Here is a 24952-nt window from a genome sequence, read left to right as displayed (position 1 = left end):
ACTAAAACGCATGAGACTTGTAGTTTTCAAAAATGTTTTCATTCTTGATGAGACGCTGAATAAAAGAAGTTTAATCGCCGGCAAACGAAAACCTGCGATTTCCCGTAAATCCCGGACTCGGCCCGTATACTCAAAGGTATACAAAGAAAGTACCCAGGGAGTAAACTCATTTCCAAAACGATTTTTTAAATTATCTTTTCACCACTAAAACGCTTGAGACTTGTAGTTTTCAAAAATGTTTTCATTTTTGATGAGACGCTGAATAAAAGAAGTTTAATCGCCGGCAAACGAAAACCCGCCATTTCCCGTAAACCCCGGACTCGGCCCGCATAGTCAAAAGTATACAAAGGAAGTACCCAGGGAGTAAACTCTTTTCCCGAACGATTTTTTAAATTATTCTTTCACCACTAAAACGCATGAGACTTGTAGTTTTCAAAAATGTTTTCATTCTTGATGAGACGCTGAATAAAAGAAGTTTAATCGCCGGCAAACGAAAACCTGCGATTTCCCGTAAATCCCGGACTCGGCCCGTATACTCAAAAGTATACAAAGAAAGTACCCAGGGAGTAAACTCATTTCCCGAACGAATTTTTAAACTATTTTTTCACCACTAAAACGCATGAGACTTGTAGTTTTCAGAAATGTTTTCATTTTTGATGAGACGCTTAATGAAAGTGGTTTAATCGCCGGCAAACGAAAACCCGCGATTTCCCGTAAATCCCGGGCTTGGCCCGTATAGTCGAATGTATACAAAGAAAGTACCCTGTGAGAAAACTCATTTCCAAAACGATTTTTTAAAATATCTTTTCACCACTAAAACGCTTGAGACTTGTAGTTTTCAAATATGTTTTTATTTTTGATGAGACGCTGAATAAAAGAAGTTTAATCGCCGGCAAACGAAAACCTGCGATTTCCCGTAAATCCCGGACTCGGCCCGTATAGTCAAAAGCATACAAAGAAAGTACCCAGGGTGTAAACTCATTTCCCAAACGATTTTTTAAATTATTTTTTCACCACTAAAACGCACGAGACTTGTAGTTTTCAAAAATGTTTTCATTTTTGATGAGACGCTGAATAAAAGAAGTTTAATCGCCGGCAAACGAAAACCTGCGATTTCTCGTAAATCCCGGACTCGGCCCGTATACTCAAAAGTATACAAAGAAAGTTCCCTATGAGTAAACTCATTTCCCGAACGAATTTTTAAATTAATTTTTCACCACTAAAACGCTTGAGACTTGTAGTTTTCAAAAATGTTTTCATTTTTGATGAGACGCTTAATGAAAGTGGTTTAATCGCCGGCAAACGAAAACCCGCGATTTCCCGTAAATCCCGGGCTTGGCCCGTATAGTCGAATGTATACAAAGAAAGTACCCAGGGAGTAAACTCATTTCCCAAACGATTTTTTAAATTATTATTTCACCACTAAAACGCATGAGAATTGTAGTTTTTAAAAATGTTTTCATTTTTGATGAGACGCTGAATAAAAGAAGTTTAATCGCCGGCAAACGAAAACCTGCCATTTCCCGTAAATCCCGGACTCGGCCCGTATAGTCAAAAGTATACAAAGAAAGTACCCAGGGAGTAAACTAATTTCCTAAACGATTTTTTAAATTATTATTTCACCACTAAAGCCCATGAGATTGTAGTTTTTAAAAATGTTTTCATTTTTGATGAGACACTGGATAAAAGAAGTGTAATCGCCGGCAAACGAAAACCTGCGATTTCCCGTAAATCCCGGACTCGGCCCGTATAGTCAAAAGTATACAAAGAAAGTACCCTGTGAGTAAACTCATTTCCAAAACGATTTTTTAAATTATCTTTTCACCACTAAAACGCTTGAGACTTGTAGTTTTCAAAAATGTTTTCATTTTTGATGAGACGCTGAATAAAAGAAGTTTAATCGCCGGCAAACGAAAACCCGCCATTTCCCGTAAACCCCGGACTCGGACCGCATAGTCAAAAGTATACAAAGGAAGTACCAAGGGAGTAAACTCTTTTCCCGAACGATTTTTTAAATTATCTTTTCACCACTAAAACGCTTGAGACTTGTAGTTTTAAAAAATGTTTTCATTTTTGATGAGACGCTGAATAAAAGAAGTTTAATCGCCGGCAAACGAAAACCTGCGATTTCTCGTAAATCACGGACTCGGCCCGTATAGTCAAAAGTATACAAAGAAAGTACCCAGGGTGTAAACTCATTTCCCGAACGATTTTTTAAATTATTTTTTCACCACTAAAACGCATGAGACTTGTAGTTTTCAAAAATGTTTTCATATTTGATGAGACGCTGAATAAAAGAAGTTTAATCGCCGGCAAACGAAAACCTGCGATTTCTCGCAAATCCCAGACTCGGCCCGTATAGTCGAATGTATAAAAAGAAAGTACCCTGTGAGAAAACTCATTTCCAAAACGATTTTTTAAAATATCTTTTCACCACTAAAACGCTTGAGACTTGTAGTTTTCAAATATGTTTTCATTTTTGATGAGACGCTGAGAAAAAGAACTTTAATCGCCGGCAAACGAAAACCTGCGATTTTCCGTAAATTCCGCACTCGGCCCGTATAGTTAAAAGTATACAAGGAAAGTACCCAGTGAGTAAACTCATTTCCCGAACGAATTTTTAAATTATTTTTTCACCACTAAAACGCATGAGACTTGTAATTTTTAAAAATGTTTTCATTTTTGATGAGACGCTGAATAAAAGATGTTTAATTGCCTGCAAACGAAAACCGCGATTTTCCGTAAATCCCGGACTCGGCCCGTATAGTTAAAAGTATACAAGGAAAGTACCCAGTGAGTAAACTCATTTCCCGAACGAATTTTTAAACTATTTTTTCACCACTAAAACGCATGAGACTTGTAGTTTTCAGAAATGTTTTCATTTTTGATGAGACGCTTAATGAAAGTGGTTTAATCGCCGGCAAACGAAAACCCGCGATTTCCCGTAAATCCCGGGCTTGGCCCGTATAGTCGAATGTATACAAAGAAAGTACCCTGTGAGAAAACTCATTTCCAAAACGATTTTTTAAAATATCTTTTCACCACTAAAACGCTTGAGACTTGTAGTTTTCAAATATGTTTTTATTTTTGATGAGACGCTGAATAAAAGAAGTTTAATCGCCGGCAAACGAAAACCTGCGATTTCCCGTAAATCCCGGACTCGGCCCGTATAGTCAAAAGCATACAAAGAAAGTACCCAGGGTGTAAACTCATTTCCCAAACGATTTTTTAAATTATTTTTTCACCACTAAAACGCACGAGACTTGTAGTTTTCAAAAATGTTTTCATTTTTGATGAGACGCTGAATAAAAGAAGTTTAATCGCCGGCAAACGAAAACCTGCGATTTCTCGTAAATCCCGGACTCGGCCCGTATACTCAAAAGTATACAAAGAAAGTACCCAGGGAGTAAACTCATTTCCCAAACGATTTTTTAAATTATTATTTCACCACTAAAGCCCATGAGACTTGTAGTTTTTAAAAATGTTTTTATTTTCGATGAGACGCTGAATAAAAGATGTTTAATCGTCTGCAAACGAAAACCTGCGATTTTCCGTAAATCCCGGACTCGGCCCGTATAGTTAAAAGTATACAAGGAAAGTACCCAGTGAGTAAACTCATTTCCCGAACGAATTTTTAAATTATTTTTTCACCACTAAAACGCATGAGACTTGTAGTTTTCAGAAATGTTTTCATTTTTGATGAGACGCTTAATGAAAGTGGTTTAATCGCCGGCAAACGAAAACCCGCGATTTCCCGTAAATGCCGGGCTTGGCCCGTATAGTCGAATGTATACAAAGAAAGTACCCTGTGAGTAAACTCATTTCCAAAACGATTTTTTAAATCATCTTTTCACCACTAAAACGCTTGAGACTTGTAGTTTTCAAAAATGTTTTCATTTTTGATGAGACGCTGAATAAAAGAAGTTTAATCGCCGGCAAACGAAAACCCGCCATTTCCCGTAAACCCCGGACTTGGCCTGCATAGTCAAAAGTATACAAAGGAAGTACCCAGGGAGTAAACTCTTTTCCCGAACGATTTTTTAAATTATTCTTTCACCACTAAAACGCATGAGACTTGTAGTTTTCAAAAATGTTTTCATTCTTGATGAGACGCTGAATAAAAGAAGTTTAATCGCCGGCAAACGAAAACCTGCGATTTTCGTAAATCCCGGACTCGGCCCGTATACTCAAAAGTATACAAAGAAAGTACCCAGGGAGTAAACTCATTTCCCAAACGATTTTTTAAATTATTCTTTCACCACTAAAGCCCATGAGACTTGTAGTTTTTAAAAATGTTTTCATTTTTGATAAGACGCTGAATAAAAGATGTTTGATCGCCTGTAAACGAAAACCCGCGATTTTCCGTAAATCCTGGACTCGGCCCGTTTAGTTAAAAGTATACAAGGAAAGTACCCAGTGAGTAAACTCATTTCCCGAACGAATTTATAAATTATTTTTTCACCACTAAAACGCATGAGACTTGTAGTTTTCAGAAATGTTTTCATTTTTGATGAGACGCTTAATGAAAGTGGTTTAATCGCCGGCAAACGAAAACCCGCGATTTCCCGTAAATGCCGGGCTTGGCCCGTATAGTCGAATGTATACAAAGAAAGTACCCTGTGAGTAAACTCATTTCCAAAACGATTTTTTAAATCATCTTTTCACCACTAAAACGCTTGAGACTTGTAGTTTTCAAAAATGTTTTCATTTTTGATGAGACGCTGAATAAAAGAAGTTTAATCGCCGGCAAACGAAAACCCGCCATTTCCCGTAAACCCCGGACTTGGCCTGCATAGTCAAAAGTATACAAAGGAAGTACCCAGGGAGTAAACTCTTTTCCCGAACGATTTTTTAAATTATTCTTTCACCACTAAAACGCATGAGACTTGTAGTTTTCAAAAATGTTTTCATTCTTGATGAGACGCTGAATAAAAGAAGTTTAATCGCCGGCAAACGAAAACCTGCGATTTTCGTAAATCCCGGACTCGGCCCGTATACTCAAAAGTATACAAAGAAAGTACCCAGGGAGTAAACTCATTTCCCAAACGATTTTTTAAATTATTCTTTCACCACTAAAGCCCATGAGACTTGTAGTTTTTAAAAATGTTTTCATTTTTGATAAGACGCTGAATAAAAGATGTTTGATCGCCTGTAAACGAAAACCCGCGATTTTCCGTAAATCCTGGACTCGGCCCGTTTAGTTAAAAGTATACAAGGAAAGTACCCAGTGAGTAAACTCATTTCCCGAACGAATTTATAAATTATTTTTTCACCACTAAAACGCATGAGACTTGTAGTTTTCAGAAATGTTTTCATTTTTGATGAGACGCTTAATGAAAGTGGTTTAATCGCTGGCAAACGAAAACACGCGATTTCCCGTAAATGCCGGGCTTGGCCCGTATAGTCGAATGTATACAAAGAAAGTACCCTGTGAGTAAACTCATTTCCAAAACGATTTTTTAAATTATCTTTTCACCACTAAAACGCTTGAGACTTGTAGTTTTCAAAAATGTTTTCATTTTTGATGAGACGCTGAATAAAAGAAGTTTAATCGCCTGCAAACGAAAACCTGCGATTTCTCGTAAATCCCGGACTCGGCCCGTATACTCAAAAGTATACAAAGAAAGTACCCAGGGAGTAAACTCATTTCCCAAACGATTTTTTAAATTATTATTTCACCACTAAAACGCATGAGACTTGTAGTTTTTAAAAATGTTTTCATTTTTGATGAGACGCTGAATAAAAGTGGTTTAATCGCCGGCAAACGAAAACCCGCGATTTCCCGTAAATTCCGGGCTTGGCCCGTATAGTCGAATGTATACAAAGAAAGTTCCCTGTGAGTAAACTCATTTCCCGAACGAATTTTTAAATTATTTTTTCACCACTAAAACGCTTGAGACTTGTAGTTTTCAAAAATGTTTTCATTTTTGATGAGACGCTTAATGAAAGTGGTTTAATCGCCGGCAAACGAAAACCCGCGATTTCCCGTAAATCCCGGGCTTGGCCCGTATAGTCGAATGTATACAAAATAAGTACCCAGGGAGTAAACTCATTTCCCAAACGATTTTTTAAATTATTATTTCACCACTAAAACGCATGAGAATTGTAGTTTTTAAAAATGTTTTCATTTTTGATGAGACGCTGAATAAAAGAAGTTTAATCGCCGGCAAACGAAAACCTGCCATTTCCCGTAAATCCTGGACTCGGCCCGTATAGTCAAAAGTATACAAAGAAAGTACCCAGGGAGTAAACTAATTTCCTAAACGTTTTTTTAAATTATTATTTCACCACTAAAGCCCATGAGATTGTAGTTTTTAAAAATGTTTTCATTTTTGATGAGACACTGGATAAAAGAAGTGTAATCGCCGGCAAACGAAAACCTGCGATTTCCCGTAAATCCCGGACTCGGCCCGTATAGTCAAAAGTATACAAAGAAAGTACCCAGGGTGTAAACGCATTTCCCGAACGATTTTTTAAATTATTTTTTCACCACTAAAACGCATGAGACTTGTAGTTTTCAAAAATGTTTTCATTTTTGATAAGACGCTGAATAAAAGAAGTTTAATCGCCGGCAAACGAAAACCTGCGATTTCCCGTAAATCCCGGACTCGGCCTGTATACTCAAAAGTATACAAAGAAAGTACCCAGGGAGTAAACTCATTTCTCAAACGATTTTTTAAATTATTTTTTCACCACTAAAACGCATGAGAATTGTAGTTTTCAAAAATGTTTTCATTTTTGATGAGACGCTGAATAAAAGAAGTTTAATCGCCGGCAAACGAAAACCTGCGATTTCCCGTAAATCCCGGACTCGGCCCGTATAGTCAAAAGTATACAAAGAAAGTACCCAGGGAGTAAACTAATTTCCTAAACGATTTTTTAAATTATTATTTCACCACTAAAGCCCATGAGATTGTAGTTTTTAAAAATGTTTTCATTTTTGATGACACGCTGAATAAAAGAAGTTTAATCGCCGGCAAACGAAAACCCGCGACTCCCCGTAAATCCCGGACTCGGCCCGTATAGTCAAAAGTATACAAAGAAAGTACCCAGGGAGTAAACTCATTTCCCGAGCGATTTTTTATATTACTTTTCACCACTAAAACGCATGAGACTTGTAGTTTTCAAAAATGTTTTCATTTTTGATGAGACGCTGAATAAAAGACCTTTAATCGCCGGCAAACAAAAACCCGCCATTTCCCGTAAATCCCGGCTTGGCCCGTATAATCAAAAGTATACAAAGAAAGTACCCAGGGAGTAAACTCATTTCCCGAACAATTTTTTAAATTATTTTTTCACCACTAAACCGCATGAGACTTGTAGTTTTCAAAAATGTTTTCATTTTTAATGAGACGCTGAATAAAAGAAGTTTAATCGCCGGCAAACGAAAACCTGCGATTTCCCGTAAATCCTGGACTCGGCCCGTATAGTCAAAAGTATACAAAGAAAGTACCCAGGGAGTAAACTCATTTCCCAAACGATTTTTTAAATTATTATTTCACCAGTAAAGCCCATGAGACTTGTAATTTTTAAAAATGTTTTCATTTTTGAGGAGACGCTGAATAAAAGATGTTTAATCGCCGGCAAACGAAAACCCGCGATTTCCCGTAAATCCCGGACTCGGCCCGTATAGTCAAAAGTATACAAAGAAAGTACCCAGGGAGTAAACTCATTTCCCAAACGATTTTTTAAATTATTATTTCACCACTAAAGCCCATGAGACTTGTAGTTTTTAAAAATGTTTTCATTTTTGATGAGACGCTGAATAAAAGAAGTTTAATCGCCGGCAAACGAAAACCCGCGATTTCCCGTAAATCCCGGACTCGGCCCGTATAGTTAAAAGTATACAAGGAAAGTACCCAGTGAGTAAACTCATTTCCCGAACAAATTTTTAATTTATTTTTTCACCACTAAAACGCATGAGACTTGTAGTTTTCAGAAATGTTTTCATTTTTGATGAGACGCTGAATATAAGAAGTTTAATCGCCGGCAAACGAAAACCTGCGATTTTCCGTAAATCCCGGACTCGGCCCGTATAGTCAAAAGTATACAAGGAAAGTACCCAGTGAGTAAACTTATTTCCCGAACAAATTTTTAAATTATTTTTTCACCACCAAAACGCATGAGATTTGTAGTTTTTAAAAATGTTTTCATTTTTGATGAGACGCTGAATAAAAGATGTTTAATCGCCTGCAAACGAAAACCCGCGATTTTCCGTAAATCCCGGACTCGGCCCGTATAGTTAAAAGTATACAAAGAAAGTACCCAGGGAGTAAACTAATTTCCCGAGCGATTTTTTATATTACTTTTCACCACTAAAACGCATGAGACTTGTAGTTTTCAAAAATGTTTTCATTTTTGATGAGACGCTGAATAAAAGACCTTTAATCGCCGGCAAACAAAAACCCGCCATTTCCCGTAAATCCCGGCTTGGCCCGTATAATCAAAAGTATACAAAGAAAGTACCCAGGGAGTAAACTCATTTCCCAAACGATTTTTTAAATTATTATTTCACCACCAAAACGCATGAGACTTGTAGTTTTTAAAAATGTTTTCATTTTTGATGAGACGCTGAATAACAGATGTTTAATCGCCTGCAAACGAAAACCCGCAATTTTCCGTAAATCCCGGACTCGGCCCGTATAGTTAAAAGTATACAAAGAAAGTACCCAGGGAGTAAACTCATTTCCCGAGCGATTTTTTATATTACTTTTCACCACTAAAACGCATGAGACTTGTAGTTTTCAAAAATGTTTTCATTTTTGATGAGACGCTGAATAAAAGACCTTTAATCGCCGGCAAACAAAAACCCGCCATTTCCCGTAAATCCCGGCTTGGCCCGTATAATCAAAAGTATACAAAGAAAGTACCCAGGGAGTAAACTCATTTCCCAAACGATTTTTTAAATTATTATTTCACCACTAAAGCCCATGAGACTTGTAGTTTTTAAAAATGTTTTCATTTTTGATGAGACGCTGAATAAAAGAAGTTTAATCGCCGGCAAACGAAAACCCGCGATTTCCCGTAAATCCCGGACTCGGCCCGTATAGTTAAAAGTATACAAGGAAAGTACCCAGTGAGTAAACTCATTTCCCGAACAAATTTTTAAATTATTTTTTCACCACTAAAACGCATGAGACTTGTAGTTTTCAGAAATGTTTTCATTTTTGATGAGACGCTGAATATAAGAAGTTTAATCGCCGGCAAACGAAAACCTGCGATTTTCCGTAAATCCCGGACTCGGCCCGTATAGTCAAAAGTATACAAGGAAAGTACCCAGTGAGTAAACTTATTTCCCGAACAAATTTTTAAATTATTTTTTCACCACCAAAACGCATGAGACTTGTAGTTTTTAAAAATGTTTTCATTTTTAATGAGACGCTGAATAAAAGATGTTTAATCGCCTGCAAACGAAAACCTGCGATTTCCCGTAAATCCTGGACTCGGCCCGTATAGTCAAAAGTATACAAAGAAAGTACCCAGGGAGTAAACTCATTTCCCAAACGATTTTTTAAATTATTATTTCACCACTAAAGCCCATGAGACTTGTAGTTTTTAAAAATGTTTTCATTTTTGAGGAGACGCTGAATAAAAGATGTTTAATCGCCTGCAAACGAAAACCCGCGATTTTCCGTAAATCCCGGACTCGGCCCGTATAGTTAAAAGTATACAAGGAAAGTACCCAGTGAGTAAACTCATTTCCCGAACGAATTTATAAATTATTTTTTCACCACTAAAACGCATGAGACTTGTAGTTTTCAGAAATGTTTTCATTTTTGATGAGACGCTTAAAGAAAGTCGTTTAATTGCCGGCAAACGAAAACCCGCGATTTCCCGTAAATGCCGGGCTTGGCCCGTATAGTCGAATGTATACAAAGAAAGTACCCTGTGAGTAAACTCATTTCCAAAACGATTTTTTAAATTATCGTTTCACCACTAAAACGCTTGAGACTTGTAGTTTTCAAAAATGTTTTCATTTTTGATGAGACGCTGAATAAAAGAAGTTTAATCGCCGGCAAACGAAAACCCGCCATTTCCCGTAAACCCCGGACTCGGCCCGCATAGTCAAAAGTATACAAAGGAAGTACCCAGGGAGTAAACTCTTTTCCCGAACGATTTTTTAAATTATTCTTTCACCACTAAAACGCATGAGACTTGTAGTTTTCAAAAATGTTTTCATTCTTGATGATACGCTGAATAAAAGAAGTTTAATCGCCGGCAAACGAAAACCTGCGATTTCCCGTAAATCCCGCACTCGGCCCGTATACTCAAAAGTATACAAAGAAAGGACCCAGGGAGTAAACTCATTTCCCAAACGATTTTTTAAATTATTCTTTCACCACTAAAGCCCATGAGACTTGTAGTTTTTAAAAATGTTTTCATTTTTGATGAGACGCTGAATAAAAGATGTTTAATCGCCTGCAAACGAAAACCCGCGATTTTCCGTAAATCCCGGACTCGGCCCGTATAGTTAAAAGTATACAAGGAAAGTACCCAGTGAGTAAACTCATTTCCCGAACAAATTTTTAAATTATTTTTTCACCACTAAAACGCATGAGACTTGTAGTTTTCAGAAATGTTTTCATTTTTGATGAGACGCTGAATATAAGAAGTTTAATCGCCGGCAAACGAAAACCTGCGATTTTCCGTAAATCCCGGACTCGGCCCGTATAGTCAAAAGTAAACAAGGAAAGTACCCAGTGAGTAAACTTATTTCCCGAACGAATTTTTAAATTATTTTTTCACCACTAAAACGCATGAGACTTGTAGTTTTTAAAAATGTTTTCATTTTTGATGAGACGATGAATAAAAGATGTTTAATCGCCTGCAAACGAAAACCCGCGATTTTCCGTAAATCCCGGACTCGGCCCGTATAGTTAAAAGTATACAAGGAAAGTACCCAGTGAGTAAACTCATTTCCCGAACGAATTTATAAATTATTTTTTCACCACTAAAACGAATGAGACTTGTAGTTTTCAGAAATGTTTTCATTTTTGATGAGACGCTTAATGAAAGTGGTTTAATCGCCGGCAAACGAAAACCCGCGATTTCCCGTAAATGCCGGGCTTGGCCCGTATAGTCGAATGTATACAAAGAAAGTACCCTGTGAGTAAACTCATTTCCAAAACAATTTTTTAAATTATCTTTTCACCACTAAAACGCTTGAGACTTGTAGTTTTCAAAAATGTTTTCATTTTTGATGAGACGCTGAATAAAAGAAGTTTAATCGCCCGCAAACGAAAACCCGCCATTTCCCGTAAACCCCGGACTCGGCCCGCATAGTCAAAAGTATACAAAGGAAGTACCCAGGGAGTAAACTCTTTTCCCGAACGATTTTTTAAATTATTCTTTCACCACTAAAACGCATGAGACTTGTAGTTTTCAAAAGTGTTTTCATTCTTGATGAGACGCTGAATAAAAGAAGTTTAATCGCCGCCAAACGAAAAACTGCGATTTCCCGTAAATCCCGGACTCGGCCCGTATACTCAAAAGTATACAAAGAAAGTACCCAGGGAGTAAACTCATTTCCCAAACGATTTTTTAAATTATTCTTTCACCACTAAAGCCCATGAGACTTGTAGTTTTTAAAAATGTTTTCATTTTTGATAAGACGCTGAATAAAAGATGTTTAATCGCCTGCAAACGAAAACCCGCGATTTCCCGTAAATCCCGGACTCGGCCCGTATAGTTAAAAGTATACAAGGAAAATACCCAGTGAGTAAACTCATTTCCCGAACGAATTTTTAAATTATTTTTTCACCACTAAAACGCATGAGACTTGTAGTTTTCAGAAATGTTTTCATTTTTGATGAGACGCTTAATGAAAGTGGTTTAATCGCCGGCAAACGAAAAGCCGCGATTTCCCGTAAATGCCGGGCTTGGCCCGTATAGTCGAATGTATACAAAGAAAGTACCCTGTGAGTAAACTCATTTCCAAAACGATTTTTTAAATTATCTTTTCACCACTAAAACGCTTGAGACTTGTAGTTTTCAAAAATGTTTTCAATTTTGATGAGACGCGGAATAAAAGAAGCTTAATCGCCGGAAAACGAAAACCCGCCATTTCCCGTAAACCCCGGACTCGGCCCGTATAGTCAAAAGTATACAAGGAAAGTACCCAGTGAGTAAACTTATTTCCCGAACGAATTTTTAAATTATTTTTTCACCACTAAAACGCATGAGACTTGTAGTTTTTAAAAATGTTTTCATTTTTGATGAGATGCTGAATAAAAGATGTTTAATCGCCTGCAAACGAAAACCCGCGATTTTCCGTAAATCCCGCACTCGGCCCGTATAGTTAAAAGTATACAAGGAAAGTTCCCAGTGAGTAAACTCATTTCCCAAACGATTTTTTAAATTATTCTTTCACCACTAAAGCCCATGAGACTTGTAGTTTTTAAAAATGTTTTCATTTTTGATAAGACGCTGAATAAAAGATGTTTAATCGCCTGCAAACGAAAACCCGCGATTTTCCGTAAATCCCGGACTCGGCCCGTATAGTTAAAAGTATACAAGGAAAATACCCAGTGAGTAAACTCATTTCCCGAACGAATTTTTAAATTATTTTTTCACCACTAAAACGCATGAGACTTGTAGTTTTCAGAAATGTTTTCATTTTTGATGAGACGCTTAATGAAAGTGGTTTAATCGCCGGCAAACGAAAAGCCGCGATTTCCCGTAAATGCCGGGCTTGGCCCGTATAGTCGAATGTATACAAAGAAAGTACCCTGTGAGTAAACTCATTTCCAAAACGATTTTTTAAATTATCTTTTCACCACTAAAACGCTTGAGACTTGTAGTTTTCAAAATTGTTTTCAATTTTGATGAGACGCGGAATAAAAGAAGTTTAATCGCCGGAAAAGAAAACCCGCCATTTCCCGTAAACCCCGGACTCGGCCCGTATAGTCAAAAGTATACAAGGAAAGTACCCAGTGAGTAAACTTATTTCCCGAACGAATTTTTAAATTATTTTTTCATCACTAAAACGCATGAGACTTGTAGTTTTTAAAAATGTTTTCATTTTTGATGAGACGCTGAATAAAAGATGTTTAATCGCCTGCAAACGAAAACCTGCGATTTCCCGTAAATCCCGGACTCGGCCCGTATACTCAAAAGTATACAAAGAAAGTACCCAGGGAGTAAACTCATTTCCCAAACGATTTTTTAAATTATTCTTTCACCACTAAAGCCCATGAGACTTGTAGTTTTTAAAAATGTTTTCATTTTTGATAAGACGCTGAATAAAAGATGTTTAATCGCCTGCAAACGAAAACCCGCGATTTTCCGTAAATCCCGGACTCGGCCCGTATAGTTAAAAGTATACAAGGAAAATACCCAGTGAGTAAACTCATTTCCCGAACGAATTTTTAAATTAATTTTTCACCACTAAAACGCATGAGACTTGTAGTTTTCAGAAATGTTTTCATTTTTGATGAGACGCTTAATGAAAGTGGTTTAATCGCCGGCAAACGAAAAGCCGCGATTTCCCGTAAATGCCGGGCTTGGCCCGTATAGTGGAATGTATACAAAGAAAGTACCCTGTGAGTAAACTCATTTCCAAAACGATTTTTTAAATTATCTTTTCACCACTAAAACGCTTGAGACTTGTAGTTTTCAAAAATGTTTTCAATTTTGATGAGACGCGGAATAAAAGAAGTTTAATCGCCGGAAAACGAAAACCCGCCATTTCCCGTAAACCCCGGACTCGGCCCGTATAGTCAAAAGTATACAAGGAAAGTACCCAGTGAGTAAACTTATTTCCCGAACGAATTTTTAAATTATTTTTTCACCACTAAAACGCATGAGACTTGTAGTTTTTAAAAATGTTTTCATTTTTGATGAGATGCTGAATAAAAGATAATTAATCGCCTGCAAACGAAAACCCGCGATTTTCCGTAAATCCCGCACTCGGCCCGTATAGTTAAAAGTATACAAGGAAAGTTCCCAGTGAGTAAACTCATTTCCCAAACGATTTTTTAAATTATTCTTTCACCACTAAAGCCCATGAGACTTGTAGTTTTTAAAAATGTTTTCTTTTTTGATAAGACGCTGAATAAAAGATGTTTAATCGCCTGCAAACGAAAATCCGCGATTTTCCGTAAATCCCGGACTCGGCCCGTATAGTTAAAAGTATACAAGGAAAATACCCAGTGAGTAAACTCATTTCCCGAACGAATTTTTAAATTATTTTTTCACCACTAAAACGCATGAGACTTGTAGTTTTCAGAAATGTTTTCATTTTTGATGAGACGCTTAATGAAAGTGGTTTAATCGCCGGCAAACGAAAAGCCGCGATTTCCCGTAAATGCGGGGCTTGGCCCGTATAGTCGAATGTATACAAAGAAAGTACCCTGTGAGTAAACTCATTTCCAAAACGATTTTTTAAATTATCTTTTCTCCACTAAAACGCTTGAGACTTGTAGTTTTCAAAAATGTTTTCAATTTTGATGAGACGCGGAATAAAAGAAGTTTAATCGCCGGAAAACGAAAACCCGCCATTTCCCGTAAACCCCGGACTCGGCCCGTATAGTCAAAAGTATACAAGGAAAGTACCCAGTGAGTAAACTTATTTCCCGAACGAATTTTTAAATTATTTTTTCACCACTAAAACGCATGAGACTTGTTGTTTTTAAAAATGTTTTCATTTTTGATGAGACGCTGAATAAAAGATGTTTAATCGCCTGCAAACGAAAACCCGCGATTTTCCGTAAATCCCGCACTCGGCCCGTATAGTTAAAAGTATACAAGGAAAGTTCCCAGTGAGTAAACTCATTTCCCGAACGAATTTATAAATTATTTTTTCACCACTAAAACGCATGAGACTTGTAGTTTTCAGAAATGTTTTTATTTTTGATGAGACGCTTAAAGAAAGTGGTTTAATCGCCGGCAAACGAAAACCCGCGATTTCCCGTAAATGCCGGGCTTGGCCCGTATAGTCGAATGTATACAAAGAAAGTACCCTGTGAGTAAACTCATTTCCAAAACGATTTTTTAAATTATCTTTTCACCACTAAAACGCTTGAGACTTGTAGTTTTCAAAAATGTTTTCATTTTTGATGAGACGCTGAATAAAAGAAGTTTAATCGCCGGCAAACGAAAACCCGCCATTTCCCGTAAACCCCGGACTCGGCCCGCATAGTCAAAAGTATACAAAGGAAGTACCCAGGGAGTAAACTCTTTTCCCGAACGATTTTTTAAATTATTCTTTCACAACTAAAACGCATGAGACTTGTAGTTTTCAAAAATGTTTTCATTCTTTATGAGACGCTGAATAAAAGAAGTTTAATCGCCGGCAAACGAAAACCTGCGACTTCCCGTAAATCCCGGACTCGGCCCGTATACTCAAAAGTATACAAAGAAAGTACCCAGGGAGTAAACTCATTTCCCAAACGATTTTTTAAATTATTCTTTCACCACTAAAGCCCATGAGACTTGTAGTTTTTAAAAATGTTTTCATTTTTGATGAGACGCTGAATAAAAGATGTTTAATCGCCTGCAAACGAAAACCCGCGATTTTCCGTAAATCCCGGACTCGGCCCGTATAGTTAAAAGTATACAAGGAAAGTACCCAGTGAGTAAACTCATTTCCCGAACGAATTTATAAATTATTTTTTCACCACTAAAACGCATGAGACTTGTAGTTTTCAGAAATGTTTTCATTTTTGATGAGACGCTGAATAAAAGAAGTTTAATCGCCGGCAAACGAAAACCCGCCATTTCCCGTAAACCCCGGATTCGGCCCGCATAGTCAAAAGTATACAAAGGAAGTACCCAGGGAGTAAACTCTTTAACCGAACGATTTTTTAAATTATTCTTTCACCACTAAAACGCATGAGACTTGTAGTTTTCAAAAATGTTTTCATTCTTGATGAGACGCTGAATAAAAGAAGTTTAATCGCCGGCAAACGAAAACCTGCGATTTCCCGTAAATCCCGGACTCGGCCCGTATACTCAAAAGTATACAAAGAAAGTACCCAGGGAGTAAACTCATTTCCCAAACGATTTTTTAAATTATTCTTTCACCACTAAAGCCCATGAGACTTGTAGTTTTTAAAAATGTTTTCACTTTTGATGAGACGCTGAATAAAAGATGTTTAATCGCCTGCAAACGAAAACCCGCGATTTTCCGTAAATCCCGGACTCGGCCCGTATAGTTAAAAGTATACAAGGAAAGTACCCAGTGAGTAAACTCATTTCCCGAACGAATTTATAAATTATTTTTTCAACACTAAAACGCATGAGACTTGTAGTTTTCAGAAGTGTTTTCATTTTTGATGAGACGCTGAATATAAGAAGTTTAATCGCCGGCAAACGAAAACCTGTGATTTTCCGTAAATCCCGGACTCGGCCCGTATAGTCAAAAGTATACAAGGAAAGTACCCAGTGAGTAAACTTATTTCCCGAACGAATTTTTAAATTATTTTTTCACCACTAAAACGCATGAGACTTGTAGTTTTTAAAAATGTTTTCATTTTTGATGAGACGCTGAATAAAAGATGTTTAATCGCCTGCAAACGAAAACCCGCGATTTTCCGTAAATCCCGGACTCGGCCCGTATAATTAAAAGTATACAAGGAAAGTACCCAGTGAGTAAACTCATTTCCCGAACAAATTTTTAAATTATTTTTTCACCACTAAAACGCATGAGACTTGTAGTTTCAGAAATGTTTTCATTTTTGATGAGACGCTGAATATAAGAAGTTTAATCGCCGGCAAACGAAAACCTTCGATTTTCCGTAAATCCCGGACTCAGCCCGTATAGTCAAAAGTATACAAGGAAAGTACCCAGTGAGTAAACTTATTTCCCGAACGAATTTTTAAATTATTTTTTCACCACTAAAACGCATGAGACTTGTACTTTTTAAAAATGTTTTCATTTTTGATGAGACGCTGAATAAAAGATGTTTAATCGCCTGCAAACGAAAACCCGCGATTTTCCGTAAATCCCGCACTCGGCCCGTATAGTTAAAAGTATACAAGGAAAGTGCCCAGTGAGTAAACTCATTTCCCGAACGAATTTATAAATTATTTTTTCAGCACTAAAACGCATGAGACTTGTAGTTTTCAGAAATGTTTTTATTTTTGATGAGACGCTTAAAGAAAGTGGTTTAATCGCCGGCAAACGAAAACCCGCGATTTCCCGTAAATGCCGGGCTTGGCCCGTATAGTCGAATGTATACAAAGAAAGTACCCTGTGAGTAAACTCATTTCCAAAACGATTTTTTAAATTATCTTTTCACCACTAAAACGCTTGAGACTTGTAGTTTTCAAAAATGTTTTCACTTTTGATGAGACGCTGAATAAAAGAAGTTTAATCGCCGGCAAACGAAAACCCGCCATTTCCCGTAAACCCCGGACTCGGCCCGCATAGTCAAAAGTATACAAAGGAAGTACCCAGGGAGTAAACTCTTTTCCCGAACGATTTTTTAAATTATTTTTTCACAACTAAAACGCATGAGACTTGTATTTTTCAAAAATGTTTTCATTCTTTATGAGACGCTGAATAAAAGAAGTTTAATCGCCGGCAAACGAAAACCTGCGACTTCCCGTAAATCCCGGACTCGGCCCGTATACTCAAAAGTATACCAAGAAAGTACCCAGGGAGTAAACTCATTTCCCAAACGATTTTTTAAATTATTCTTTCACCACTAAAGCCCATGAGACTTGTAGTTTTTAAGAATGTTTTCATTTTTGATGAGACGCTGAATAAAAGATGTTTAATCGCCTGCAAACGAAAACCCGCGATTTTCCGTAAATCCCGGACTCGGCCCGTATAGCTAAAAGTATACAAGAAAAGTACCCAGTGAGTAAACTCATTTCCCGAACGAATTTATAAATTATTTTTTCACCACTAAAACGCATGAGACTTGTAGTTTTCAGAAATGTTTTCATTTTTGATGAGACGCTTAAAGAAAGTAGTTTAATCGCCGGCAAACGAAAACCCGCGATTTCCCGTAAATGCCGGGCTTGGCCCGTATAGTCGAATGTATACAAAGAAAGTACCCTGTGAGTAAACTCATTTCCAAAACGATTTCTTAAATTATCTTTTCACCACTAAAACGCTTGAGACTTGTAGTTTTCAAAAATGTTTTCATTTTTGATGAGACGCTGAATAAAAGAAGTTTAATCGCCGGCAAACGAAAACCCGCTATTTCCCGTAAACCCCGGACTCGGCCCGCATAGTCAAAAGTATACAAAGGAAGTACCCAGGGAGTAAACTCTTTTCCCGAACGATTTTTTAAATTATTCTTTCACCACTAAAACGCATGAGACTTGTAGTTTTCAAAAATGTTTTCATTTTTGATGAGACGCTGAATAAAAGATTTTTAATCGCCTGCAAACGAAAACCCGCGTTTTTCCGTAAATCCCGGACTCGGCCCGTATAGTTAAAAGTATACAAGGAAAGTACCCAGTGAGTAAACTTATTTCCCGAACAAATTTTTAAATTATTTTTTCACCACTAAAACGCATGAGACTTGTAGTTTTCAGAAATGTTTTCATTTTTGATGAGACGCTGAATATAAGAAGTTTAATCGCCTGCAAACGAAAACCCGCGATTTTCCGTAAATCCCGCACTCGGCCCGTATAGTTAAAAGTATACAAGAAAAGTACCCTGTGAGTAAACTCATTTCCAAAACGATTTTTTAAATTATCTTTTCACCACTAAAACGCTTGATACTTGTAGTTTTCAAAAATGTTTTCATTTTTGATGAGACGCTGAATAAAAGAAGTTTAATCGCCGGCAAACGAAAACCCGCCATTTCCCGTAAACCCCGGACTCGGCCCGCATAGTCAAAAGTATACAAAGGAAGTACCCAGGGAGTAAACTCTTTTCCCGAACGATTTTTTAAATTATTCTTTCACCACTAAAACGCATGAGACTTGTAGTTTTCAAAAATGTTTTCATTCTTGATGAGACGCTGAATAAAAGAAGTTTAATCGCCGGCAAACGAAAACCTGCGATTTCCCGTAAATCCCGGACTCGGCCCGTATACTCAAAAGTATACAAAGAAAGTACCCAGGGAGTAAACTCATTTCCCAAACGATTTTTTAAAATATTCTTTCACCACTAAAGCCCATGAGACTTGTAGTTTTTAAAAATGTTTTCATTTTTGATGAGACGCTGAATAAAAGATGTTTAATCGCCTGCAAACGAAAACCCGCGATTTTCCGTAAATCCCGGACTCGGCCCGTATAGTTAAAAGTATACAAGGAAAGTACCCAGTGAGTAAACTCATTTCTTGAACAAATTTTTAAATTATTTTTTCACCACTAAAACGCATGAGACTTGTAGTTTTCAGAAATGTTTTCATTTTTGATGAGACGCTGAATATAAGAAGTTTAATCGGCGGCAAACGAAAACCTGCGATTTTCCGTAAATCCCGGACTCGGCCCGTATAGTCAAAAGTATACAAGGAAAGTACCCAGTGAGTAAACTTATTTCCCGAACGAATTTTTAAATTATTTTTCCACCACTAAAACGCATGAGACTTGTAGTTTTTAAAAATGTTTTCATTTTTGATGAGACGCTGAATAAAAGATGTTTAATCGCCTGCAAACGAAAACCCGCGATTTTCCGTAAATCCCGGACTCGGCCCGTATAGTTAAAAGTATACAAGGAAAGTACCCAGTGAGTAAACTCATTTCCCGAACGAATTTATAAATTATTTTTTAACCACTAAAACGCATGAGACTTGTAGTTTTCAGAAATGTTTTCATTTTTGATGAGACGCTTAATGAAAGTGGTTTAATCGCCGGCAAACGAAAACCCGCGATTTCCCGTAAATGCCGGGCTTGGCCCGTATAGTCGAATGTATACAAAGAAAGTACCCTGTGAGTAAACTCATTTCCAAAACGATTTCTTAAATTATCTTTTCACCACTAAAACGCTTGAGACTTGTAGTTTTCAAAAATGTTTTCATTTTTGATGAGACGCTGAATAAAAGAAGTTTAATCGCCGGCAAACGAAAACCCGCCATTTCCCGTAAACCCCGGACTCGGCCCGTATAGTCAAAAGTATACAAAGAAAGTACCCAGGGTGTAAACTCATTTCCCGAACGATTTTTTAAATTATTTTTTCACCACTAAAACGCATGAGACTTGTAGTTTTCAAAATTGTTTTCATTTTTGATGAGACGCTGAATAAAAGAAGTTTAATCGCCGGCAAACGAAAACCTGCGATTTCTCGTAAATCCCGGACTCGGCCCGTATACTCAAAAGTATACAAAGAAAGTACCCAGGGAGTATACTCATTTCCCAAACGATTTTTTAAATTATTATTTCACCACTAAAGCCCATGAGACTTGTAGTTTTTAAAAATGTTTTCATTTTTGATGAGACGCTGAATAAAAGATGTTTATTTGTCTGCAAACGAAAACCCGCGATTTTCCGTAAATCCCGGACTCGGCCCGTATAGTTAAAAGTATACAAGGAAAGTACCCAGTGAGTAAACTCATTTCCCGAACGAATTTTTAAATTATTTTTTCACCACTAAAACGCATGAGACTTGTAGTTTTCAGAAATGTTTTTATTTTTGATGAGACACTTAATGAAAGTGGTTTAATCGCCGGCAAACGAAAACCCGCGATTTCCCGTAAATCCCGGGCTTGGCCCGTATAGTCGAATGTATACAAAGAAAGTACCCTGTGAGTAAACTCATTTCCAAAACGATTTTTTAAATTATCTTTTCACCACTAAAACGCTTGAGACTTGTAGTTTTCAAAAATGTTTTCATTTTTGATGAGACGCTGAATAAAAGAAGTTTAATCGCCGGCAAACGAAAACCCGCCATTTCCCGTAAACCCCGGACTCGGACTGCATAGTCAAAAGTATACAAAGGAAGTACCCAGGGAGTAAACTCTTTTCCCGAACGATTTTTTAAATTATTTTTTCACCACTAAAACGCATGAGACTTGTAGTTTTCAAAAATGTTTTCATTTTTGATGAGACGCTGAATAAAAGAAGTTTAATCGCCGGCAAACGAAAACCTGCGATTTCTCGTAAATCCCGGACTCGGCCCGTATAGTCAAAAGTATACAAAGAAAGTACCCAGGGTGTAAACTCATTTCCCGAACGATTTTTTAAATTATTTTTTCACCACTAAAACGCATGAGACTTGTAGTTTTCAAAAATGTTTTCATTTTTGATGAGACGCAGAATAAAAGAAGTTTAATCGCCGGCAAACGAAAACCTGTGATTTCTCGTAAATCCCAGACTCGGCCCGTATAGTTAAAAGTATACAAGGAAAGTACCCAGGGAGTAAACTTATTTCCCAAACGATTTTTTAAATTATTATTTCACCAGTAAAGCCCATGAGACTTGTAGTTTTTAAAAATGTTTTCATTTTTGATGAGACGCTGAATAAAAGATGTTTAATTGCCGGCAAACGAAAACCCGCGATTTCCCGTAAATCCCGGGCTTGGCCCGTATAGTCGAATGTATACAAAGAAACTACCCTGTGAGAAAACTCATTTCCAAAACGATTTTTTAAAATATCTTTTCACCACTAAAACGCTTGAGACTTGTAGTTTTCAAATATGTTTTCATTTTTGATGAGACGCTGAATAAAAGAAGTTTAATCGCCGGCAAACGAAAACCTGCGATTTCCCGTAAATCCCGGACTCGGCCCGTATAGTCAAAAGCATACAAAGAAAGTACGCAGGGTGTAAACTCATTTCGCAAACGATTTTTTAAATTATTTTTTCACCACTAAAACGCATGAGACTTGTAGTTTTCAAAAATGTTTTCATTTTTGATGAGACGCTGAATAAAAGAAGTTTAATCGCCGGCAAACGAAAACCTGCGATTTCTCGTAAATCCCGGACTCGGCCCGTATACTCAAAAGTATACAAAGAAAGTACCCAGGGATTAAACTCATTTCCCAAACGATTTTTTAAATTATTATTTCACCACTAAAGCCCATGAGACTTGTAGTTTTTAAAAATGTTTTCATTTTTGATGAGACGCTGAATAAAAGATGTTTAATCGCCTGCAAACGAAAACCCGCGATTTTCCGTAAATCCCAGACTCGGCCCGTATAGTTAAAAGTATACAAGGAAAGTACCCAGTGAGTAAACTCATTTCCCGAACGAATTTATAAATTATTTTTTCACCACTAAAACGCATGAGACTTGTAGTTTTCAGAAATGTTTTCATTTTTGATGAGACGCTTAAAGAAAGTGGTTTAATCGCCGGCAAACGAAAACCCGCGATTTCCCGTAAATGCCGGTCTTGGCCCGTATAGTCGAATGTATACAAAGAAAGTACCCTGTGAGTAAACTCATTTCCAAAACGATTTTTTAAATTATCTTTTCACCACTAAAACGCTTGAGACTTGTAGTTTTCAAAAATGTTTTCATTTTTGATGAGACGCTGAATAAAAGAAGTTTAATCGCCGGCAAACGAAAACCTGCGATTTCCCGTAAATCCCGGACTCGGCCCGTATACTCAAAAGTATACAAAGAAAGTACCCAGGGAGTAAACTCATTTCCCAAACGATTTTTTAAATTATTCTTTCACCACTAAAGCCCATGAGACTTGTAGTTTTTAAAAATGTTTTCATTTTTGACGAGACGCTGAATAAAAGATGTTTAATCGCCTGCAAACGAAAACCCGCGATTTTCCGTAAATCCCGGACTCGGCCCGTATAGTTAAAAGTATACAAGGAAAGTACCCAGTGAGTAAACTCATTTCCCGAACAAATTTTTAAATTATTTTTTTACCACTAAAACGCATGAGACTTGTAGTTTTCAGAAATGTTTTCATTTTTGATGAGACGCTGAATATAAGAAGTTTAATCGCCGGCAAACGAAAACCTGCGATTTTCCGTAAATCCCGGACTCGGCCCGTATAGTCAAAAGTATACAAGGAAAGTACCCAGTGAGTAAACTTATTTCCCGAACGAATTTTTAAATTATTTTTTCACCACTAAAACGCATGAGACTTGTAGTTTTTAAAAATGTTTTCATTTTTGAGGAGACGATGAATAAAAGATGTTTAATCGCCTGCAAACGAAAACCCGCGATTTTCCGTAAATCCCGGACTCGGCCCGTATAGTTAAAAGTATACAAGGAAAGTACCCAGTGAGTAAACTCATTTCCCGAACGAATTTATAAATTATTTTTTCACCACTAAAACGCATAAGACTTGTAGTTTTCAGAAATGTTTTCATTTTTGATGAGACGCTTAATGAAAGTGGTTTAATCGCCGGCAAACGAAAACCCGCGATTTCCCGTAAATGCCGGGCTTGGCCCGTATAGTGGAATGTATACAAAGAAAGTACCCTGTGAGTAAACTCATTTCCAAAACGATTTTTTAAATTATCTTTTCACCACTAAAACGCTTGAGACTTGTAGTTTTCAAAAATGTTTTCATTTTTGATGAGACGCTGAATAAAAGAAGTTTAATCGCCGGCAAACGAAAACCCGCCATTTCCCGTAAACCCCGGACTGGGCCCGCATAGTCTAAAGTATACAAAGGAAGTACCCAGGGAGTAAACTCTTTTCCCGAACGATTTTTTAAATTATTCTTTCACCACTAAAGCCCATGAGACTTGTAGTTTTTAAAAATGTTTTCATTTTTGATAAGACGCTGAATAAAAGATGTTTAATCGCCTGCAAACGAAAACCCGCGATTTTCCGTAAATCCCGGACTCGGCCCGTATAGTTAAAAGTATACAAGGAAAGTACCCAGTGAGTAAACTCATTTCCCGAACGAATTTTTAAATTATTTTTTCACCACTAAAACGCATGAGACTTGTAGTTTTCAGAAATGTTTTCATTTTTGATGAGACGCTTAATGAAAGTGGTTTAATCGCCGGCAAACGAAAAGCCGCGATTTCCCGTAAATGCCGTGCTTGGCCCGTATAGTCGAATGTATACAAAGAAAGTACCCTGTGAGTAAACTCATTTCCAAAACGATTTTTTAAATTATCTTTTCACCACTAAAACGCTTGAGACTTGTAGTTTTCAAAAATGTTTTCAGTTTTGATGAGACGCTGAATAAAAGAAGTTTAATCGCCGGCAAACGAAAACCCGCTATTTCCCGTAAACCCCGGACTCGGCCCGTATAGTCAAAAGTATACAAGGAAAGTACCCAGTGAGTAAACTCATTTCCCGAACAAATTTTTAAATTATTTTTTCACCACTAAAACGCATGAGACTTGTAGTTTTCAGAAATGTTTTCATTTTTGATGAGACGCTGAATATAAGAAGTTTAATCGCCGGCAAACGAAAACCTTCGATTTTCCGTAAATCCCGGACTCGGCCCGTATAGTCAAAAGTATACAAGGAAAGTGCCCAGTGAGTAAACTTATTTCCCGAACGAATTTTTAAATTATTTTTTCACCACTAAAACGCATGAGACTTGTAGTTTTTAAAAATGTTTTCATTTTTGAGGAGACGATGAATAAAAGATGTTTAATCGCCTGCAAACGAAAACCCGCGATTTTCCGTAAATCCCGGACTCGGCCCGTATAGTTAAAAGTATACAAGGAAAGTACCCAGTGAGTAAACTCATTTCCCCAACGAATTTATAAATTATTTTTTCACCACTAAAACGCATGAGACTTGTAGTTTTCAGAAATGTTTTCATTTTTGATGAGACGCTTAATGAAAGTGGTTTAATCGCCGGCAAACGAAAACCCGCGATTTCCCGTAAATGCCGGGCTTGGCCCGTATAGTCGAATGTATACAAAGAAAGTACCCTGTGAGTAAACTCATTTCCAAAACGATTTTTTAAATTATCTTTTCACCACTAAAACGCTTGAGACTTGTAGTTTTCAAAAATGTTTTCATTTTTGATGAGACGCTGAATAAAAGAAGTTTAATCGCCGGCAAACGAAAACCCGCCATTTCCCGTAAACCCCGGACTCGGCCCGCATAGTCAAAAGTATACAAAGGAAGTACCCAGGGAGTAAACTCTTTTCCCGAACGATTTTTTAAATTATTCTTTC

The sequence above is a fragment of the Hydractinia symbiolongicarpus genome, chromosome 5, assembly GCF_029227915.1.
Source record: "Hydractinia symbiolongicarpus strain clone_291-10 chromosome 5, HSymV2.1, whole genome shotgun sequence".
Lineage (NCBI taxonomy): Eukaryota > Metazoa > Cnidaria > Hydrozoa > Anthoathecata > Hydractiniidae > Hydractinia > Hydractinia symbiolongicarpus.
The sequence above is the reverse complement of the archived record's forward strand: the minus strand, read 5'-3'. Positions refer to the sequence as shown.